Genomic DNA, 22,966 nt, shown 5'->3' on the forward strand with positions numbered 1-22,966 from the left:
TTTTTTCAGACCCAGCTTTTGATGGGTAGGACTAAACTTAATGAAACTCATACATTCAAGATCAGCATAAAAAATTCAATTCTTTTGATGTATATATTGGTATAAAAATTTCGTTTTTGAGAGTTTCGGTCACTATTTAGCCGGGTCGCTCCTTACTTACAGTTCTTTACCACGAACTGTTTGATTACAACAATTTTCCTTATTAAAGTTATTTTTGTGGGGGGGGGGTCCCCCTATAGCGTAGTTGTCATAAAGAAGAAAATCTTAGCTTAGATAGTGGAGGGGGGAGGATAAGTTTGGAGACCAATACAGGGGCGGAACTTCACTTATCTCCCCTGTTCCCGATTTAGGAGATTAGACACCCTTTGGGCTGTAGAATTTTGGACCGCTCGATTTCTGGAAGACGTTAAAATACTTCTTTTAATTACTGCAGGATTGATAACATAGATGGGCAATGGTGAGCCCCCTGGCCCGTGATTTGGATGATCACAATTCATAATATGCGAATTTGGATTAATTTTTCCATGTTCAGTGTTTATATTATTTTATATGTTTTATTTTGAGTTATACTTTTATCGCATTGTGACAATTTTTAAGCCTTGCGATAAAACTGAAACGTTACCGTAGACAGTGGCGGGGGAAATTCCCCCTAAAATGCATAATTGAGCAGCCACAGAGAAAGTAATACAAATAAATATAATGAAATAAGAGTGAATTTTGATATATTCTACCAAGCATAGCCAGAATATGTGATCTGGAATACCTCATAATGTTTTTTTTACATTTTTGTTTTATTTAATTTTTTACATTTTGGGGTGTTCATCTATAGTAGCAAGGTAAGATAAAATTTAACATTGGGGCTGGGAGATGATGTCAACTCCGAGGGCAGACTTTCAAAATTTGACATTTAAAAATTTTTAAACAAAAAAGATATTTTAAAATTTGATTCGATATCAGAAGGGTTAAAGGAGAGCAAGATAGCAGATATTGAATCGAGAGGGAGGCTGACTGGCCTCCAGTTGCATTTGGCTTTTAATAAGAGCACAAGAGCTTTCAATTTGCTGTCGAATGAGTCCTCTCCCGATTTTTTAAGTTTTGAGCTCTTTCATGAGATATACCTTTGAAAAAGTACCGAGGGACTGATTATACATTAGAGCATTAATTTATTAGCCCTTTCCATTTGAAGAGGGTGGTAAAAAGGCTTTTGGCACTTTTCTTGTCCTTGTTGGGCTGCATTACAAGGGAAGCAACATTTTTTTCTGCATTGAGGTCCTCATAGCTTAAAGTTTCATATAAGTCTCATGCCATTCAAAAACATCGCCCTTTTTTACTAATAAATCAATAATGATACAGCTGTGTTTAATTGTCTTTAGAAAGTTTTACTATTCATTGATTGAATTTTGAAATCCACGTAAGTAAATAATTGTCAAAGTATCATTAGAGATCTCTCTGCCTGTAATTAAGCGTTCAGACAAGTATTTATCGACACACTAGAAACAAGTTTATATAATGTTTATATCGTAATAGTGTTTTGTGCACAGATACAGAAACAAACAATTTCAACCAAATATTCTAAGTGAGTTGTCGAGACGAACCACTTTATTTTTATATGTTTTGGGGTTAAAAGAGTAGTATAGCTATAACAGTTTCAAGCAGACAGTCCCCCCCATATAGCTATAACGATTACAAGCAGACAGTCTCACCATATAGCTATAATGGTAAGTAGCGGACAGTACTACCGCCAATACAAGCAGACAGTGTATTGACCGGATTCAACTACCGTGAAAAATTCGTGCTGATCTCTGTTCAAAGTGCGTGATGTTTTCATGGTAGTGATTCGTTTCCTTTGTTTGAAATTTAGAAATTCTGTCTGTAAATTAATTTGTTTAATTAATTTACATAAATTAATTTATTTAATTTGTTTAAATAATTTACATAAATTAATTTATTATTAATTAATTTACATAATTACATTAATTATTTTTTTTTCAGAGTTCATTTTGGATTTTTACATTCTCTTGATTTTTCAAAGTTCATTTTGAATTTCTTTCATTGAAATGCAAGAGTTGGATTATTTCAGTAGTGTTTTTTCGTGGTTTACCTTGTCACAGTTAAATTCTCTTAATTTTCCAAAGTTCTTTTTGAATTTCTTTCGTTGAAATGCGAGAATTGTAATATTTAAGTAGCTTTTTGTCGTGGTTTACCTTGTTACAGTTACATTCTATTGAATTTTCAAATTTGATTTTGTATTTCTGTCGTCAAATTCAAGATTTGGAATGTTTCAGTAGTCTTTTGTAGTGATTTAACTTGAAACAGTCAAATTCCCTTGATTAATCAAAGTTTACTTTGGATTTCTTTCGTTGAAAATGCAAGAGTTGGAATATTTCAGTAGTGTTTTGTCGTGCTTTACCTTATCACAGTTACATTCTCTTGATTTGTTAAAGTTCATTTTTGGATTTCTTTTGTTTAAACGCAAGAGTTGGAATATTCAGTAGTATTAGGTCGTGGTTTACCTTGTCACAGTTACATTCTCTTGATTTTTCAAAGTTCATTTTGGATTTCTTTCCTTGAAATGCAAGAGTTGAAATATTTCAGTAGTGTTTTGTCGTGGTTTACCTTGTCACAGTTACATTCGCTTGATTTTTCAAAGTTCATTTTGGATTTTTAAATTCTCTTGATTTTTCAAAGTTCATTTTTGGATTTCTTTCGTTGAAATGCAAGAGTTGGAATATTTCAGTAGTATCTTGTCATGTTTTACCTTGTCACAGTTACATTCTCTTGCTTTTTCAAAGTTCGTTTTGGATTTCTTTCACTGAAACGCCAGAGTTGGAATATTTCATTAGTGTTTTGTTGTGCTTTACCATTTCAAAGTTACATTCTCTTGATTTTTCAATGTTCATTTTGAATTTCTTTACTGAAAAAAAAGAGTCTGAATATTTAAGTAGTATTTCTTCATTGCCTACCTTTTCACAATTACATTAGCTTCATTTTTATTAGTTAATTTTTGATTTATATCGTGAAATGCAAGAGTTGGAATATTTCAATAGTGTTTTGTCATGGTTTACCTTGTCACTGTGACATTCTCTTCACTGTTCAAAGTTCATTTTTGATTTCTTACATTGAAATGCAAGAGTTGGAATATTTCAGTAGTGTTTTGTCGTGGTTTACCTTGTCACAGTTACATTCTCTTGATTTTTCAAAGTTCATCTTGAATTTCTTTCGTTGAAATGCAAGAGTTGGAATATTTCAGTAGTGTTTTTTTGGTGCTTTACCATGTCACAGTGACATTCTCTTGATTTTTCAAAGTTCCTTTTGAGTTTCTTTCATGAAAGGAAAAAGCCGGAATATTTCTATAGTGTTTTATCGTGGTTTACCTTGTCAAAGTTTCATTCTCTTGATTTTTCAAATTTAATGTTTGATTTCTTTCGTTAAATGCAAGAGTTGGAATATTTAAATCGTGTTTTGTTGTGCTTTACCGTGTCGCAGTTACATTCTCTTTATTTTTTCAAAGTTCATTTTGAATTTCTTTCGTTGAACTGCAAAATTTGGAACATTTCAGTAGTGTTTTGTTATGCTTTACCTTGTCACAGTTATATTCTCTTGATTTTTCAAAGTTCATTTTTGGATTTCTTTCGTTAAATGCAAGAGATTAAATATTTCAGTAGGGTTTTGGTGTGGTTTACCTTGCCACAGTTTCATTCTCTTGATTTTTCAAAGTTCATTTTGAATTTTTATCATTGAAATGCAAGAGTTGGAATATTTCAGTAGTGTTTTGTCGTGGTTTACCTTGTCACAGTTACATTCTCTTGATTTTTCAAAGTTCATCTTGAATTTCTTTCGTTGAAATGCAATAGTTGGAATATTTCAGTAGTGTATTGTTGTGCTTTACCATGTCACAGATACATTCTCTTGATTATTCAAAGTTTCTTATGAGTTTCTTTAGTGAAAGGCATAAGCTAGAATATTTAAATAGTGTTTTATAATGGTTTAACTTGTCACAGTTACATTCTCTTGATTTTTTCAAAGTTCATTTTGAATTTCCTTCGTGAAAGGCAAGAGTTGGAATATTTCAATCGTGTTTTGTTGTGCTTTACCTTATCACAGTTACATTCTATTGATTTTTTCAAATCTCATTTTGGATTTCATTCCTTGAAATGCAAGAGTTAGAATATTTCAATAGTGTTTTGTCGTGGTTTAACTTGTCACAATTACATTCTATCGATTTTCCAAAGTTGATTTTGATTTTCTTTCGTGAAATGCAAGATTTGGAATATTTCAGTAGTCTTTTGTCGTGGTTTACCCTGTCACAATTACATTCTCTTGATTTTTCAAAGTTCATTTTTAATTTCTTTCCTTGAAATGCAAGAACTGGAATATTTCAGTAGTGTTTTGTCGTGGTTTACCTTGTCACAGTTACATTCTATTAATTTTTTAATATTCATTGCTAGTTTCTTTCATTGAAATGCAAGTGTTTAAAAATTTTAATAGTGTCTTGTCGTTCTTAATCACCAAGAAGTTCTATTCATAATATTGTCCAAATGTCATTTTTGAATTACACTCGTTGAAACGCAAGAGTTGTATTGTTTCAATATTGTCTTGTCATGGTTTAACTTTTCAACGCCATATCATCTTGTCTGTTCAAAGTTCATTTTTTAATTCTAAATTATCTTGATTTATAAAGGTTCATTTTGAATTTATTTAATTGAAATGCAAGTTGGAATATTTCAGTAGTGTTTTGTTGTGCTTTACCTTGTCACAGTTACATTCTCTTGATTTTTCAAAGTTCATTTTGGATTTTCTTCGTTGAAATGCAAGAGTTGGAATATTTCAGTAGTGTTTTGTTGTGGTTTACCTTGTCACAGTTACATTCTCTTGATTTTTCAAAGTTCTTTTTGAATTTCTTTCATGAAAACCAAGAGTTGGAATATTTCAGTAGTGTTTTGGCCTGGTTTACCTTGTCACAGTTACATTCTCTTGATTTTTCAAAGTTCATTTTTCATTTTTTTCATTGAAATGCAAGAGTTGGAATATTTCAGTAGTGTTTTGTCGTGGTTTACCTTGTCACTGTTACATTCTCTGGATTTTTCAAAGTTCATGTTGGATTTTTTTCGTTGAAATGCAAGAGTTTGATTATTTCACTAGTGTTTTATCATTTTCAACCTTGTCACACTTACATTCTCTTAATTTTTTAAAGTTCATTCTGAATTTTTTTCGTTGAAATGCAAGAGTTGGAATATTTCAGTAGTGTCTCATCGTGCTTTATCTAGACACTGTTAAAGTATCTTGATATTTTATGTATCATATTTTTTTTATTTCGTTTAAATGCACGAGTTGTAATAGCTCCGTATTGTTTAGTTGTGCTTTATGATTCCACAGCGAAAGTATATTTATTTTCAAAAGTTAATATGTAATTTATTTCGTGAAATGCAAGAGTTAGAATATTTCAATAGTGTTTTATCGTGGTTTACCTTGTCACAGTTAGATTCTCTTGATTTTTCAAAGCTCATTTGGGTTTTCTTTCCTTGAAATGCAAGAGTTGGAATATTTCAGTAGTGTTTTGTCATGGTTTACCTTGTCATAGTTATATTCTCTTGATTTTTCAATGTTCATTTTGGATTTCTTTCGTTGAAATGCAAGAGTTGGAATATTTCAGTAGTGTTTTGTCATGGTTTACCTTGTTACAGTTACATTCTATTGATTTTCAAAGTTGATTTTGAATTTCTTTCGGGAAATGCAAGAGTTGGAATGTTTCAGTAGTGTTTTGTCGTGGTTTACCCTGTTACAGTCACATTCTCTTGAATTTTCAAAGTTCATTTTGGATTTCTTTCCTTGAAATGCAAGAATTGGAATATTTCAGTAGTGTTTTGTCTTGGTTTACCATTTCAAACTTATATTCTATTGATTTTTCAAAGTTCATTTTTGGATTTCTTTCGTTGAAATGAAAAAGTTGGAACATTTCAGTAGTGTTTTGCTATGATATACCTTGTCCGAGTTACATTCTCTTGATTTTGCAAATTTTGTTTTGGATTTGTTTCGTTGAAATGCAAGAGTTGAATTATTTCAGTAGTTTCTTGTCTTATATTACATTGTCACACTTACATTCTATTGATTTTCAAAATTCCTTTTTGAATTTCCTTCGTTGAACTGAATGAGTTTGAACATTTCAGCAGTGCTTTGTTATCGTTTAAAATTTCACTCTTACATTCTCTTTATTTTGATAATTTCATTTTGGATTTCTTCCGTGAAATGCAAGAGTTGAAATATTTAAGTAGTATTTCGGCATGGTTTACCTTGTCACATTTACATTCTCTTGATTTTTGATAGATGATTTTGAATTTCTTTCGTGAGATGCAAGACTTGGAATATTTCAGTAGTGCTTGATCATGGTTTACCGTGTCAAAGTTACAATCTCCTAATTTTTCAATGTTTAATTTTGTATTTTTTACGTTGAAATGCAAGAGTTAAAATATTTCAGTAGTGTTTTGTCGTGGTTTACCTTGTCACAGTTACATTCTCTTTATTTTTCAAAGTTCATTTTGGATTTATTTCCTTGAAATGCAAGATTTGGAATATTTTAGTAGTGTTTGTCGTGGTTTACCTTGTCACAGTTACATTCTCTTGATTTTTCAAAGTTCATTTTGGATTTTTAAATTATCTTGATTTTTCAAAGTTCATTTTGAATTTCTTTCGTTGAAATGCAAGAGTTGGAATATTTCAGTAGTGTTTTGTCGTGGTTTACCTTGTCACAGTTACATTCTCTTGATTTTTCAAAGTTCATTTTGAATTTCTTTCATGAAAACCAAGAGTTGGAATATTTCAGTAGTGTTTTGGCATGGTTTACCTTGTCACAGTTACATTCTCTTGATTTTTCAAAGTTCTTTTTGGATTTTTTTCGCTGAAATGCAAGAGTTGGAATATTTCAGTAGTGTTTTGTTGTGGTTTACCTTGTCACAGTTACATTCTCTTGATTTTTCAAAGTTCATTTTGAATTTCGTTCATGAAAACCAAGAGTTGGAATATTTCAGTAGTGTCTTGTCGTGTTTTACCTTGTCACAGTTACATTCTCTTAATTTTTCAAAGTTCGTTTTGGATTTTTTTCGTTGAAATGCAAGAGTTGGAATATTTCAGTATGGTTTTGTTGTGGTTTACCTTGTCACAGTTACATTCTCTTGATTTTTCAAAGTTCATTTTGAATTTCTTTCATGAAAACCAAGAGTTGGAATATTTTGGTAGTGTTTTGGCATGGTTTACCTTGACACTGTTACATTCTCTTCATTTTTCAAAGTTCATTTTGGATTTCTATCATTGAAATGCAAGAGTTGGAATATTTCAGTAGTGTTTTGTCATGGTTTACCTTGACAAAGTTACATTCACTTGATTTTTCAAAGTTCATTTTGGATTTCTTACATTGAAATGCAAGAGTTGGAATATTTCAGTAGTGTCTTGTCGTGGTTTACCTTGTCACAGTACATTCTCTTGATTTTTCAAAGTTCATTTTGAATTTATTTCATTGAAATGCAAGATTTTGAATATCTAAGTAGTGTTTTTTTGTGCTTTACCATGTCACAGTTACATTCTCTTTATTTTTCAAAGTTCCTTTTGAGTTTCTTTAGTGAAAGGAAAAAGCCGGAATATTTCTATACTGTTTTCTAGTGGTTTACCTTGTCAAAGTTAGAGTTTTTGATTTTTCAAATTTAATGTTTGATTTCTTTCATTAAATGCAAGAGTTGGAATATTTAAATCGTGTTTTGTTGTTCTTTACGGTGTCGACGTTAAATTCTCGTGATTTTTTCAAAGTTCATTTTGGATTTCTTTCGTTTAAATGCAAAATTTGGAATACTTCAGTAGTTTTTTTTTGTGGTTTACCATGTCACAGTTACAATCTCTTTATTTTTCAAAGTTCATTTTGGATTTTTTTCGTTGATATGCAAGAGTTGGAATATTTCAGTAGTCTTTTGTCATCGTTTATTTAGCCACAGTTATACTCTATTAATTTCTCAAAGCTCAATTTGAATTTTATCCATTTAAAAAAAAGAGTGTGAATATTTCAGTAGTTTTTGATTATGCTATACTTTTTCCCAGTTGCATTCTCATTATTTTCCAAAGATTATCTTAGATTTCTTTAGTTTAAATGAAATAGTTTTAAAGTTTAAGTTGTATATTGTTTTTCTTTACCTTCTCACAGTGACATTCTCTTGATTTTTTAAAGTTCATTTTGAATTTCTTTCGTGAAATGAAAAAGTTAGAATATTTCAATAGTGTTTTATCGTGGTTTAACTTGTCACAGTAACAGTCATTTGGTTTTTCAAAGTTAAATTTTAAGTTCTTGACTTGAAATGCAAGAGTTGGAATATTTCCGTTGTGTCTTGTTGTGCTTTACCTTGTCACAGTTACATTCTCATAATTTTTCCAAGTTCATTTTGATTTTCTTTCGTTTACAAGCGAGAGCGGGAATATTTCAGTAGTGTTTTGTTGTGCTTTACCTTGTCACAGTTACATTCTCTTGATTTTTCAAAGTTCATTTTGAATTTCTTTCGTGAAATGCAAGAGTTAGAATATTTCAATAGTGTTTTATCGTGGTTTACCTTGTCACAGTTAGATTCTCTTGATTTTTCAAAGCTCATTTGGGTTTTCTTTCCTTGAAATGCAAGAGTTGGAATATTTCAGTAGTGTTTTGTCATGGTTTACCTTGTCATAGTTATATTCTCTTGATTTTTCAAAGTTTCATTTTGGATTTCTTTCCTTGAAATGCAAGAGTTGGAATATTTCAGTAGTGTTTTGTCGTGGTTTACCTTGTTACAGTTACATTCTATTGATTTTTCAAAGTTGATTTTGAATTTCTAACGTGAAATGCAAGAGTTGAAATAGTAGTGTTTTGTCGTGGTTTACCCTGTCACAGTTACATTCTCTTGAATTTTCAAAGTTCATTTTTAATTTCCTTCCTTGAAATGCAAGAATTGGAATATTTCAGTAGTGTTTTGTCATGGTTTACCTTGCCACAGTTAAATTTTCTTTATTTTCCAAAGTTCATTTTGGATTTCTGTAGTTGAAATGCAAAAGTTGGATTATTTCTGTAGCTTTTTATCTTATTTTACCTTCTCACACTTATATTCTTTTGATTTTTTAAAATTCCTTTTTGGATTTATTTCGTTAAACTAAACAAGTTTTAACATTTCAGTAGTGTTTTGCTATGATTTACCTTGTCACAGTTATAGTCTCTTGATTTTTCAAAGTTTGTTTTGGATTTCTTTCGTGAAATGCAAGAGTTGGAATATTTCAGTTGTGTTTTGTCGTGGTTTACGGTATCACAGTTACATTCTCTTGATTTTTCAAAGTTTATTTTGAATTTCTTTCTTAAGATGCAAGAGTTGGAATATTTCAATAGTGTTTTTTCGTGGTTTACCTTGTCACAGTTACATTATCGTGATTTTTCAAAGTTCATTTTTGGATTTTTTTCGTTGAAATGCAAGAGTTAAAATATTTCAGAAGTGTTTTGTCGTGGTTTACCTTGTCACAGTTACATTCTCTTTATTTTTCAAAGTTGATTTTGGATTTATTTCCTTGAAATGCAGGAGTTGGAATATTTCAGTAGTGTTTTGTCGTGGTTTACATTGTCAGAGTTACACTCTTTTCATTTTTCAAAGTTCATTTTGGATTTTTACATTTTCTAGATTTTTCAAAGTTAATTTTGAATTTCGTTCGTTGAAATGAAAGAGTTGAATTATTTCAGTAGTGTCTTGTCGTGTTTTACCTTGTCACAGTTACATTCTCTTGATTTTTCAAAGTTCGTTTTGAATTTCTATCATTGAAACGTCAGAGTTGAATTATTTAATCAGTGTTTTGTTGTGCTTTACTATTTCAACATTACATTTCTTGATTTTTCAATTTTAATTTTGAATTTCTTTAATTAAAAACAATAGTCGGAATATTTAAGTAGTGTTTTTTCATGGTTTTCCTTGTCACAGTTATATTCTCTTGATTTTTCAAAGTTCATTTTTAATTTCTTTCGTTGAAATGCAAGAGATTGAATACTTCAGTAGTGTTTTGTTATGGTTTACCTTGACACTGTTATATTCTCTTGATTTTTCAAACTTCATTTGGATTTCTTACATTGAAATGCAAGAGTTGGAATATTTCAGTAGTGTTTTGTCGTGGTATACCTTGTCACAGTTACATTCTCTTGATTTTTCAAAGTTCATCCTGAATTTCTTTCTTTGAAATGCAAGATTTAGAATATTTCAGTAGTGTTTTGTTGTGCTTTACCATGTCAAAGTTATATTCTCTTGATTTTTCAAAGTTTTTTTTGAATTTCTTTCATGAAATGCAAGAGTTGGAATATTTCATTAGTGTTTTATCGTGGTTTACCATGTCACAGTTACATTCTCTTGATTTTTCAAAGTTCATTTTGGATTTCTTTCGTGAAATGCAAGAGTTGGAATATTTAAGTAGTGTTTTGTTGTGCTTTACCTTATCACAGTTACATTCTATTGATTTTTTCAAAGTTCATTTTGGATTTCTTTCCATGAAATGCAAGAGTTGGAATATTTAAGTAGTGTTTTATCGTGGTTTACCTTGTCACAGTTACATTCTATTGATTTTTCAAAGTTGATTTTGAATTTCTTTCGTGAAATGCAAGAGTTGGAATATTTCAGTAGTGTTTTTTCGTGTGTTCACCCTGTCACAGTTACATTCTCTTGATTTTTCAAAGTTCATTTTTAATTTCTTTCCTTGAAATGCAAGAGTGGGAATACTTCAATAGTGTTTTGTCTTGGTTTACCTTGTCAAAGTTACTTTCTCTTGACTTTGCAAAGTTAATTTTGGATTTTTTTCCGTGAAACGCAAGAGTTGGAATATTTCAATAGTGTTTTGTAGTGGTTTACATTTTCACAGTTACATTATCTTGATTTTTAAAAGTTCATTTTTGGATTTCTATCGTTGAAATGCAAAGGTTGGAATATTTCAGTAGTGTGTTATTATGGTTTACCTTGTCACAGTTACATTCTATTGATTTTTCGAAGTTCATTTTGGATTTCTTTCGTGAAATGAGAGAGTTGGAATTTTTCAGTAGTGTTTTGTCGTGGTTTACCATGTCACAGTTACATTCTCTTGATTTTTCAAAGTTCATTTTGAATTTCTATCGTGAAATGCAAGAGTTGGAACATTCCAGTAGTTTTTTATCGTGTTTTACCGTGTCACAGTTAAATTGTCTTCATTTTTCAATGTTCATTTTTGGATTTCTTTCGTTGAAATGCAAGAGTTGGAATATGTAAATAAGGTTTTGGAATGGTTTGCAATATCAGAGTTAAATTCTCTTGATTTTTCAAAGTTCATTTTGGATTTGTTTCCTTGAAAGGCAAGAGTTGGAATATTTTAGTAGTGTTTGTCGTTGTTTACCTTGTCACAGTTACATTCTTTGCATTTTTTTAAGTTCATTTATGATTTCTCTTGATTTTTCAAAGTTCATATTGAATTTTGATCGTTGAAATGCAATAGTTGAAATATTTCAGTAGTGTCTTGTCGTGGTTTACCTTGTCACAGTTACATTCTCTTAATTTTTCAAAATTCATTTTGGATTTCTTTCCTTAAAATGCAAGAGTTGGAATATTCCAGTAGTGTTTTGTTGTGGTTTATCTTGTCACAGTTACATTCTCTTGATTTTTCTAAGTTCATTTTGAATTTCTTTCATGAAAATCAAGAGTTGGAATATTTCAGTAGTGTTTTGGCATGGTTTACCTTGTCACAGTTACATTCTCTTGATTTTTCAAAGTTCATTTTTAATTTCTTTCGTTGAAATGCAAGAGTTGGAATATATCAGTAGTGTTTTGTCATGGTTTACCTTGCCACAGTTACATTCTCTTGATCTTTCAAAGTTCACTGTGGATTTCTTTCCTTGAAATGCAAGAGTTGGAATATTTCAGTAGTGTTTTGTCATGGTTTACCTTGTCACAGTTACATTCTCTTGATTTTTAAAAGTTCATTTTGGATTTCTTTCGTTGAAATGCAAGAGTTGGAATATTTCATTAGTGTTTTGTCGTGGTATACCTTTTCACACTTACATTCTTTTGATTTTTCAAAGTTCATTTTGGATTTCTTTCGTGAAATGCAAGAGTTGGAATATTTAAATCGTGTTTTGTTGTGCTTTACCTTGCCACAGTTACATTCTATTTATTTTTTCAAAGTTCTTTTTGAATTTCTTTCGTTGAAATGCAAGAGTTGGAATATTTCAGTAGTGTTTCGTCATGGTTTACCTTGTCACAGTTACATTCTCTTAATTTTTAAATGTTATTTTTGTATTTCTTTCGTTGAAATGCAAGAGTTGGAATATTTCAGTAGTGTTTTATTGTAGTTCGCCTTGGCACATTTACATTATCTTGATTTTTCAAACTTAATTTTGAATTTCTTTCGTTTAAATGCAAGAGTTGGAATATTTCAGTAGTGTTTTGTCGTGGTTTACCTTGTCACAGTTATATTCTCTTGATTTTTCAAAGTTCATTTTGGATTTCTTTCGTTAAAATGCAAGAGTTGGAATATTTAAGTAGCGTTTTTGTCGTGGTTTAATTTGTCACAGTTACATTCTCTTGATTTTTCAAAGTTCTTTTTGAATTTATTTCGTTGAAATGCAAGAGTTGGAATATTTCAGTAGTGTTATTGTCGTGGTTTACCATCTCACAGTTACATTCTTCTGATTTTTCAAAATTAATTTTGAATTTCTTTCGTCGAAACGCAAGAGTTGGAATGTTTCAGAAGTTTTATTGTCGTGGTTTACCTTGTCAAAGTTACATTATCTGGATTTTTTAAAGTTCATTTTGAATTTCTTTCTTGAAAGATATGAGTTGGATTATTTAAGCAGTGTTTTGTCATGGTTTACTTTGTCACAGTTACATTCTCTTGATTTCTCAAAGTTCATTTTTAATTTCTTTCGTAAAATCCAAGAGTTGGAATATTTCAGTAGTGTCTTGTCGTGGTTTACCTCTTCACAGTTACATTCTCTTGATTTTTCAAAGTTCATTTTGGATTTCATTCATTGAAATGCATGAGTTGGAATATTTAAGTAGTGTTTTGTCATGGTTTACCTTGTCACAGTTACATTCTCTTGATTTTTCAAATTTCATTTTGGATTTCTTTCATTGAAATTCATGAGTTGGAATATTTAAGTAGTGTTATTGTCATGGTTTACCTTGTCACAGTTACATTCTCTTGATTTTTCAAAGTTCATTTTGGATTTCTTTCATTGAAATGCATGAGTTGGAATATTTTAGTAGTCTTTTTCTTATGGTTTACCTTGTCACAGTTACATTCTCTTGATTTTTCAAAGTTCATCTTGAATTTCTTCCGTTGAAATGCAAGAGTTGGAATATTTAAGTTGTGTTTTTGTCGTGGTTTACCTTGTCACAGTTACATTCTCTTGATTTTTCAAAGTTCTTTTTGAATTTCTTTCGTTGAAATGCATGAGTTGGAATATTTAAGTAGTGTTTTTGTCGTGGTTTACCTTGTCACAGTTACATTATCTTGATTTTTCAAAGTTCTTCTTAAATTTTTTTCATTGAAATGTAAGAGTTGGATTATTTAAGCAGCGTTTTTTCATGCTTTACCATACAAGAGTTACATTCTTTTGATTTTTCAAAGTTCATTCAGAATTTGTTTCATTGAAATGCAAGAGTTGGAATATTTTAGTACTGTTTTGTCGTGCATTACCATCTCACAGTTACATTCTCTTGATTTTTCAAAGTTCATTTCGAATTTCTTTCGTTGAAACGCAAGAGTTGGAATATTTCAGTAGTGTTATTGTCGTGGTTTACCTTGTCATAGTTACATTCTCTTGATTTTTTAAAGTTCATTTTGAATTTCTTTCTTGAAATGCAAGATTTGGATTTTTTCAGTAGTGTTTTGTCTTGGTTTACCTTGTCACAGTTACATTCTCTTGATTTTTCAAAGTTCATTTTTAATTTCTTTCGTAAAGTCCAAGAGTTGGAATATTTCAGTAGTGTCTTGACGTGGTTTACCTTGTCACAGTTACATTCTCTTGATTTTTCAAAGTTCATTTTCAATTTCTTTCATTGAAAGGCATAAGCTGGAATATTTAAGTAGTGTTTTGTCATGGTTTACCTTGTCACAGTTACATTCTCTTGATTTTTCAAAGTTCATTTTGAATTTCTTTCATTGAAATGCATTAGTTTGAACATTTAAGTAGTGTTATTGTCATGGTTTACCTTGTCACAGTTACATTCTCTTGATTTTTCAAAGTTCATTTTGGATTTCTTTCATTGAAATGCAGGAGTTGAAATAATTAAGTAGTGTTTTTTTATGGTTTACCTTGTCACATTTACATTCTCTTGATTTTTCAAAGTTCATTTTGGATTTCTTTCATTGAAATGCATGAGTTGGAATTTTTAAGTAGTGTTATTGTCATGGTTTACCTTGTCGCAGTTACATTCTCTTGATTTTTCAAAGTTCATTTTGGATTTCTTTCATTGAAATGCATGAGTTGGAATATTTAAGTAGTGTTGTTGTCGTGGTTTACCTTGTCACAGTTACATTCTCTTGATTTTTCAAAGTTCATTTTGAATTTCTTTCATTGAAATGCAGGAGTTGGAATATTTAAGTAGTGTTACTGTCGTGGTTTACCTTGTCACAGTTAAATTCTCTTGATTTTTCAAAGTTCATTTTGAATTTATTTCGTGGAAATGCAAGAGTTGGAATCAGTAGTGTTTTGTTTTACTTTACCTTGTCACAGATACATTCTCTTGAATTTTCAAAGTTCATTTTGATTATATTTCTTTGAAATGCCAGAGTTGGAATATTTTAGTAGTGTTTTGTCGTGGTTTACCATCTCACAGTTACATTCTCTTGATTTTTCAAAGTTCATTTTGAATTTATTTCGTTGAAACGCATGAGTTGGATTATTTCAGAAGTGTTAATGTCGTGGGTTACCTTGTCACAGTTACATTCTCTTGATTTTTTAAAGTTCATTTTGAATTTCTTTCGTGAAATGCAAGAGTTGGATTATTTCAGTAGTGTTTTGTCTCTTGATTTCTCAAAGTTCATTTTTAATTTCTTTCGTAAAATCCAAGAGTTGGAATATTTCAGTAGGGTCTTGACGTGGTTTACCTCTTCACAGTTACATTCTCTTGATTTTTCAAAGTTCATTTTGGATTTCTTTCATTGAAATGCATGAGTTGGAATATTTAAGTAGTGTTATTATCATGGTTTACCTTGTCACAGTTAAAATTCTCTTGATTTTTCAAAGTTCATTTTGGATTTCTTTCATTGAGATGCATGAGTTGAAATATTTTAGTAGTGTTTTTTTTTATGGTTTACCTTGTCACAGTTACATTCTCTTGATTTTTCAAAGTTCATCTTGAATTTCTTCCGTTGAAACGCAAGAGTCAGAATATTTCAATACTGTTTTATCATGGTTTAAATTGCCACAGTTACATTTTTTGATTTTTCAAAGTTCCTTTTTGATTTTTGTCGTGTAATGCAAAAGTCGGACTATTTAAATCGTGTTTTGTTTTGCTTTACCTTGTCACAGTTACATTCTATTGACTTTTCAAAAGCTCATTTTGGATTTCTTTTGTTGAAATGCAAGAGTTGGAATATTTCAGTAGTGTCTTGTTTTTGTTTACCTTGTCAAAGTTACATTCTCTTAATTTTTAAAAGTTAATTTTGGATTTCTTTCGTTGAAATGCAAGAGTTGGAATATTTAGGTAGTGTTTTATTGTGTTTTACCTTGTCACTGTTACATTCTCTTGATTTTTCAAAGTTAATTTTGAATTTCTTTCGTTGAAATGCAAGAGTTGGAATATTTCAGTATTGTTTTGTTATGGTTTCAGTAGTGTCTTGTCGTGGTTTACCTTGTCACAGTTATATTCTCTTGATTTTTCAAAGTTCATTTTGAATTTCTTTCATTGAAATGCAAGAGTTGGAATATTTTAGTTGTGTTTTTGTCGTGGTTTACCTTGTCACAGTTACATTCTCTTGATTTTTCAAAGTTCTTTTTAAATTTATTTCGTGAAATGCAAGAGTTGGAATATTTCAGTAGTGTTTTGTCGTGGTTTACCTTTCCACAGTTACATTCTCTTGATTTTTCAAAGCTCATCTTGAATTTCTTTCATTGAAATGCAAGAGTTGGAATATTTTAGTAGTGTTTTTTTTTGCTTTACCTTCTCACAGTTACATTCTCTTGATTTTTTAAAGTTCATTCTGTATTTCTTTCATTGAAATGCAAGAGTTGGAATATTTTAGTAGTGTTTTGTCGCGGTTTACCATCTCGGAGTTACATTCTTTTGATTTTTCAAAATTCATTTTGGATTTCTTTCGTTGAAAAGCAAGAGTTGGAATGTTTCAGTAGTTTTAATGTTGTGCGTTACCTTGTCTTAGTTACATTATCTGGATTTTTCAAAGTTCATTTTGAATTTCTTTAGTGAAAGGCAAGAGTTTGAATGTTTAAGTAGTGTTTGGTCGTGATTTACTTTGTCACAGTTACATTCTCTTGATTTTTCAAAGTTCATTTTAAATTTCTTTCGTAAAGTCCAAGAGTTGAAATATTTCAGTAGTGTCTTGACGTGGTTTACCTTGTCACAGTTACATTCTTTTGATTTTTCAAAGTTCATTTTGGATTTCATTCGTTGAAATGCATGAGCTGGAATATTTAAGTAGTGTTTTGTCATGGTTTACCTTATCACAGTTACATTCTCTTGATTTTTCAAATTTCATTTTGGATTTCTTTCATTGAAATGCATGAGTTGGAATATTTAAGTAGTGTTATTATCATGGTTTACCTTGTCACAGTTACATTCTCTTGATTTTTCAAAGTTCATTTTGGATTTCTTTCATTGAAATGCATGAGTTGGAATATTTTAGTAGTGTTTTGTTATGGTTTACCTTGTCACATTTACATTCTCTTGATTTTCAAAGTTCATTTTGGATTTCTTTCATTGAAATGCATGAGTTGGAATTTTTAAGTAGTGTTATTGTCATGGTTTACCTTGTCGCAGTTACATTCTCTTGATTTTTCAAAGTTCATTTTGGATTTCTTTCATTGAAATGCATGAGTTGGAATATTTAAGTAGTGTTGTTGTCGTGGTTTACCTTGTCACAGTTACATTGTCTTGATTTTTCAAAGTTCATTTTGAATTTCTTTCATTGAAATGCAGGAGTTGGAATATTCAAGTAGTGTTAATGTCGTGGTTTACATTGTCACAGTTACATTCTCTTGATTTTTCAAAGTTCATTTTGAATTTCTTTCATTGAAATGCAAGAGTTGGAATATTATAGTAGTGTTTTGTCGTGGTTTACCTTGTCACAGTTTCATTTTCTTGATTTTTCAAAGTTCATTTTGAATTTCTTTCGTTGAAATGTAAGAGTTGGAATATTTCAATAATGTTTTGTCGTGGTTTACCTTTGTCACATTTACATTCTCATGATTTTTCAAAGTTCATTTTGAATTTCTATGCACAGAAATACCAAAACAATAGGTTAGGTTAGGTTAGCCTATGTACGCGCGCGTACATAGGCTAACCTAACCTAACCTAACCTATGGTTTTGGTATTTCTGTGCAATAATGTGGAATTTGGTAACATATTTGTATGTTTGTGTGTGTTTGTTTGTGTGTGTGTTTGTGTGTGAGTTTGTGTGTGTGTGTTCCAACTCTTGCATTTCAAGGAAATAAATACAAACTGAACTTTGAAAAATCAAGAGAATGTAACTGTGACAAGGTAAAACATGACAAAACACTACTGAAATATTCCAACTCATGCATTTCAATGAAAGAAATCCAAAATGAACTTTGAAAATTCAAGGGAATGTAACTGTGACAAGTTAAACCATGACAAAACACAACTAAAATATTCCAACTCTTGCATTTCACGAAAGAAATTCAAAATGAACTTTGAAAAATCAAGAGAATGTAACTGTGAAATGGTAAACCATGACAAAACACTACTGAAATATTCCAACTCTCGCATTTTACGAAAGAAATTAAAAATATCTTTGAAAAATCAAGAGAATGTAACTGTGACGAGATAAACCATGACAAAACACGACTGAAATAATCCAACACTTGCATTTCACGAAATAAATTCAAAATGAACTATGAAAAATCAAGAGAATGTAACTGTGAGATGGTAAATCACAACAAAACACTACTAAAATATTCCAACTCTTGCCTTTCAATGAAAGGAATCCATAATGAACTTTGAAAAAATCAAGAGAATGTAACTGTGACAAGTTAAAGCACAACAAAACACTACTGAAATATTCCAACTCTTGCATTTCAACGAGAGAAATTCAAGATGAACTTTGAAAAATCAAGAGTATGTAATTGTGACAAGGTAAACCACGACAAAACACTACTGAAATCTTCCAACTCTTGCATTTCACGAAAGAAATTCAAAAAGAACTTTGAAAAAATCAAGAGAATGTATCTGTGACAAGGTAAACCACGAAAAAAACACTACTTAAATATTCCAACTCTTGCATTTCAACGAAAGAAATCCAAAATGAACTTTGAAAAATCAAGCGAATGTAACTGTGAGAAGGTAAACCACGACAAGACACTACTGAAATATTCCAACTCTTGTATTTCAACGAAAGAAATTCAAAAAGAACTTTGAAAAATCAAGAGAATGTAACTGTGACAAGGTAAAGCACAAAGAAACACTACTGAAATATTCCAAGTCTTGCATTTCAACGAAAGAATTTCAAAATGAATATTGTAAAAATCTAGATAACTTAACTGTGGCAAGGTAAAACAAGACAAGACACTACTGAAATATTCCAACTCTTGCATTTAAACGAAAGAAATTCAAAAAGAACTTGGAAAAAATCAATAGAATGTAACTGTGACAAGGTAAAGCACAACAAAACACTACTCTTTGAAAAATTAAGAGAATGTAATTGTGAGAAGGTAAACCACGACAAAATATTATTGAAATATTCCAACTCTTGCATTTAAACGAAAGAAATTCAAAAAGAACGTTGAAAAAATCAAAAGAATGTAACTGTGACAAGGTAAAGCACAACAAAACACTACTTACATATTCAAATTCTTGCATTTCGATGAATCAGAAACAAAATGAACTTTGAAAAATCGAGAGAATGTAAATGTGACAAGATAAACCACGACAAAACACTATTGAAATTTTCCAACTCTTGCATTTCAACGAAAGAAATTTAAAATGAACTTTGAAACATCGAGAGAATTTAACTGTGACATGGTAAACCACGACAAAACACAATTATAACATTCCAACTCTTGCATTTCAATGAAAGAAATTCAAAATGAACTTTGAAAAATCAAGAGAATATAACTGTGACAATGTAAACCACGACAATAACACTACTTAAATATTCTAAATCATGCATTTCAATGAAAGAAATCCAAAATAAACTTTGAAAAATGAAGAGAATGTAACTGTGACAAGGTAAACCATGACAATAACACTACTTAAATATTCCAACTCATGCATTTCAATGAAAGAAATCCAAAATGAACTTTGAAAAAGCAAGAGAATTTAACTCTTACAAGTTAAGCCATTAAAAAACACTAATGAAATATTCCAACACTCGCATTTCAACGAAAGAAATTAAAAATGAAATTTGAAAATCAAGATAATGTAACTCTGACAAGGTAAACTACGGCAAGGCACTACTGAAATATTCCTACTCTTGGATTTTACGAAAGAAATTAAAAATGAAATTTGAAAAATCAAGAGAATATAACTGTGACAAGGTAAACCACGACGAAACACTACTGAAATAATCCAACTCTTGCATTTCACGAAAGAAATTCAAAATGGACTTTAAAAAATCAAGAGAATGTAACTATGACAAGGTAAACCACGACAATAACACTACTGAAATATTCCAACTCTTGCGTTTCAACGAAAGAAATTCGAAAGGAACTTTGAAAAATCAAGAGAATGTAACTTTGAGAAGGTTAATCATGACACGACACAACTGAAATATTGCAGCTCTTGCATATCAATGGAAGAAATCCGAAATTAAATTTAAAAAATTAAGAGAATATAAAAATCCAAAATGAACTTGGAAAAATCAAGAGAATGTAACTGTGACAAGGTAAACCACAACAAACACTACTGAAATATTCCAGCTCTTGTATTTCAACGAAAGAAATCCAAAAATTATCTTTGAAAAATCAAGAGAATGTAACTGTGACAAGGTAAACCAGGATAAAACACTACTGAAATATTTCAACTCTTGAATTTCACGAAAGAAATTCAAAATGAACTTTCAAAAATCAAGAGAATGTAACTGTGACATTGTAAAACACGACAAAATACTTCTGAAATATTTCAATTCTTGCATTTCATGAAAGAAATCTAAATCGGACTTTGAAAAAACAATTGAATGTAAAACTGAAATGGTAAACCACAACAATACTCTACTGAAATGTTACAACTTTTGCATTTCAACGAAAGAAATCCAAAAATGAACTTTGAAAAATCAAGAGAATATAATTGTGAGATGGTAAAGCACGACAAAACACTACTGAAATATTCCAACGCTTGCATTTCAACGAAAGAAATTCAAAATTGAACTTTGATAAATCAATCGAATGTAACTGTGACAGGGTAAACCACGACAAAACACTATTGAAACATTCCAACTCTTGCATTTCAAGGACAGAAATCCAAAATGAGCTTTGAAAAATCAAGAGAATGTAACTGTGACAAGGTAAACCACGACAAAACACTATTGAAATATTCCAACTCTTGCATTTCACGGACAGAAATTCAAAATGAACATTGAAAAATCAAGAGAATGTAACTGTGACAAGGTAAACCACGATAAAACACTATTGAAATATTCCAACTCTTGCATTTCAACGAAAGAAATCCAAAATGAACATTGAAAAATCAAGAGAATATAACTGTGACAAGGTAAAGCACAACAAGACACTACTGAAATATTCCAACTGTTGCATTTCAACGAAAGAAATTCAAAATGAACTTTGAAAAATTAAGAGAATGTAACTCTGACATGGTAAACCACGACAAAACACTACTGAAATATTCCAACTCCTGCATTTCACGAAAGAAATTCAAAAGGCACTTTGAAAAATAAATAGAATGTAATTGCGAAAAGGTATAGTACAAAAAAACCCTACTTAAATATTCAAACTGGTTAATTTCAACGAAAAAAATCCTAAAATGAACTTTAAAAAAATAAAGAGAATGAAAGTTCGATATGACAAATCATAATATATTACAACTGAAATATTCAAAATCTTGCATTTCAACTAAGACAATCCAATGAACTTTGAAAAATTAAGAGAATGTAACTGTGACAAGGTAAACCATGAAAAGACACTATTGATATTTTCAAACTAGCTGCCTTCAATTAAAGAATATCAAAATTATGTTTGAACAATCCACAGTTTGTCGATGCTACTTTGTAAACCACAACAAAAAAATACTGATATGATCGAACTCTTTGCACCAAGGCGAGACTGAACAGAGTTAACCGATGAAAAATTCAAAGACAGAAGAAGTGACAGAGTAAACCACGACAAAATACTAGTTAAATTTCTATAGTCTTGCCTTTCAACGAAAGAAATTGAAAATGTACTTTGGAAAAATCCATAGAATGTAACTGTGACAAGGTAAAAGAAAACAAAACTCTACTCTTCTAACAATTAAGATAATGTAACTCTGAGAAGGTAAACAACGACAAGACACTATTGAAATATTCCAACTCTTGCATTTCAACGAAAGAAATTCAAAAAGAACATTGAAAAAATCAAGAGAATGTAACTGTGACATGGTAAAACACAACAAAACACTACTGAAATATTCCAACTCTTGCATTTCAACGAATGAGATTCAAAATGAACTTTGAAAAATCATGAGAATGTAAATATGACAAGGTAAAGCACAACAAAACTACTTAAATATTCCAACTCTTGAATTTCATGAAAGAAATTCAAAATGAACTTTGAAAAATCAAGAGAATCTAACTGTGACAAGGTAAAGCACAACAAGACACTACTGAAATATTCCAACTCTTTCAATTCAACGACAGAAATACAAAATGAAGTTTGAAAAATCAAGAGAATGTAACTGTGACAAGTTAAACCACGACAAAACACTACTGAAATATCCTAACTCCTTAATTTAACGAACTTAATTCAAAATAAATTTTGAAATATCAAGAGAATGTAACTGCGACATGTTTAGGCACAATAAAACGCTACTAAAATATTCCAACTGTTGCATTTCAACGAAAGAAATCCAAAAATGAAATTTGAAAAATTAAGATAATGCAACTGCGATAAGGTAAACCACGACAAAACACTACTGAAATATTCCAACTCTTGCATTTCAAGGAAAGAAATCCAAAATGAACTTTCAAAATTCAAGAGAATTTAAATGTGAGATGGTAAAGCACGACAAAACACTACTTTAACATTCCAACTCTTGAATTTCACGAAAGAAATCCAAAATGAACTTTGAAAAATAAATAGAATGTAACTGTGGCAAGGTAAAGCACAACAAAACACAACTGAAATATTCCAACTCTTGCATTTCATGAAAGAAATTCAAAATGAACTTTGAAAAATCATGAGAATGTAACTGTGACATGGTAAACCACGACAAAACACTACTGAAATATTCCAACTCTTGCATTCACGAAAGAAATTCAAAATGAACTTTGAAAAATCAAGAGAATGTAACTGTGACAAGGTAAAGCACAACGAAACATTACTGAAATATTCCAACTCTTGCATTTCAACGAAAGAAAATCAAAATGAACTTTGAAAAATCAAGAGAATTTTACTGAGATAATTTAAATAACGCAATACCACTACTTCAACATGACAAATCTTGCATTTCAAGGAAAGAAATTTAGAATGAAATTTGAAAAATCAAGGAAATTTAAAAATACAGACTTAACCTTGAAAAATAAAAAAAGTATAAAAAAAAATTAATTAATATAATTATGT

General features: G+C 30.3%; 1 protein-coding gene across 2 annotated transcripts in view; it reads right to left on the minus strand.

The window, feature by feature from the left end:
• LOC148950332 (regulator of G protein signaling 7-like) overlaps positions 1-22,966 on the minus strand; it is a 245,472-nt gene that overhangs the window by 201,707 nt on the left and 20,799 nt on the right. The gene's annotated exons all lie outside the window — the stretch shown is intronic.

This window comes from Artemia sp. Qi Xiang Cuo, chromosome 7 (assembly GCF_049724085.1).
Source record: "Artemia sp. Qi Xiang Cuo chromosome 7, ASM4972408v1, whole genome shotgun sequence".
Classification (NCBI taxonomy): domain Eukaryota; kingdom Metazoa; phylum Arthropoda; class Branchiopoda; order Anostraca; family Artemiidae; genus Artemia; species Artemia sp. Qi Xiang Cuo.